A 1,128-nucleotide genomic window follows, 5' to 3' on the forward strand; every position below is an offset into this window, starting at 1 on the left:
GCAGGAGACTTTCTGCTAATGTAAAGATTTACAGCCTTGGAAATCCTATACAGGGTCGTTGTGAGTCAGAATCGAATCCACGGCACATAACTACCACCACCACTTTCAATTTAGGCCTAGGTTCCCAGAAACTCACTCAAAGATTCTCTGTATGGACATTTACTCCTCTCTTTGTAGACAAGATGGCAGATGTAGACAAGATGGTAGATTGGGTAGATGTGCAGTAAGGAGCTCTGTCAGCAACAACACAGAATACTGGACCAAGCAGGCTCAAGGGATGGTGCTAGAACTCTGAACCACATATAAAGGAATATTGACAAGCTTGGAAGGCTTACAGCTAGGGGAATTTGTAGCAGAATCAAGAAATCCATTGCTTTCTAATTCAAGATGCTCAGCTGTTCCAAGAGCCACCATCTTAGGAAAGACCAAGCATGGGAAGGATCAGAACAGCCACGAATGCCTGACAGAACTGAGGAGATACAGTTGTAGACTTTCTTTTGTTTGGTATCTATTCATTGGTCTCTTGCTGTCTGTGCACCTCCATTCTGGGTGACTAGAGGGGATGCCTGAGCGAATGGACACTGCACCCTCCCCGCTGGAGGATACTATTAAGCAGGCACACAGATCTCCTCAAAATCTAAAGTGACAATTTCCATTTAAAGCCAAACAGCCACCACTCGTCTGTCAGTTTGTTGTACTGTGGTGGCTTATAAGTTTCTGTGATTCTGAATGCTATGTCACTGGTATTTTAAATACCAGCAGGGTCACCCATGGTGGATAGGTTTCAGATGAGCTTCCAGACAAAGACAGACTAGGAAGAAAGAATGACGAACTACTTCCAAATATTTGGTCACTAAAAACCTTATGAATAGCAGAGAAACACTGTCAGATATAGTGTCAGAAAATGAGCCCCTAAGGATTGAAGTCTCTCAAAATGCTACTGGTGAAGAGCTGCTTCCTCAAAGTAGAGTTGACTGTGATAGCACAAATGGAGTAAAGCCCATAGGAGAAAAGCCCGTGGGACCTTCATTTGCTGATGGGACACAACTCAAAATGAAGAGAAACAGCTGTAAACATCCATTGAAAATTGGAACATGGAATGTATGAAGTATGAATCTGGGAAAATTG

The sequence above is a fragment of the Chrysochloris asiatica genome, unplaced genomic scaffold, assembly GCF_000296735.1.
Source record: "Chrysochloris asiatica unplaced genomic scaffold, ChrAsi1.0 scaffold00169, whole genome shotgun sequence".
Lineage (NCBI taxonomy): Eukaryota > Metazoa > Chordata > Mammalia > Afrosoricida > Chrysochloridae > Chrysochloris > Chrysochloris asiatica.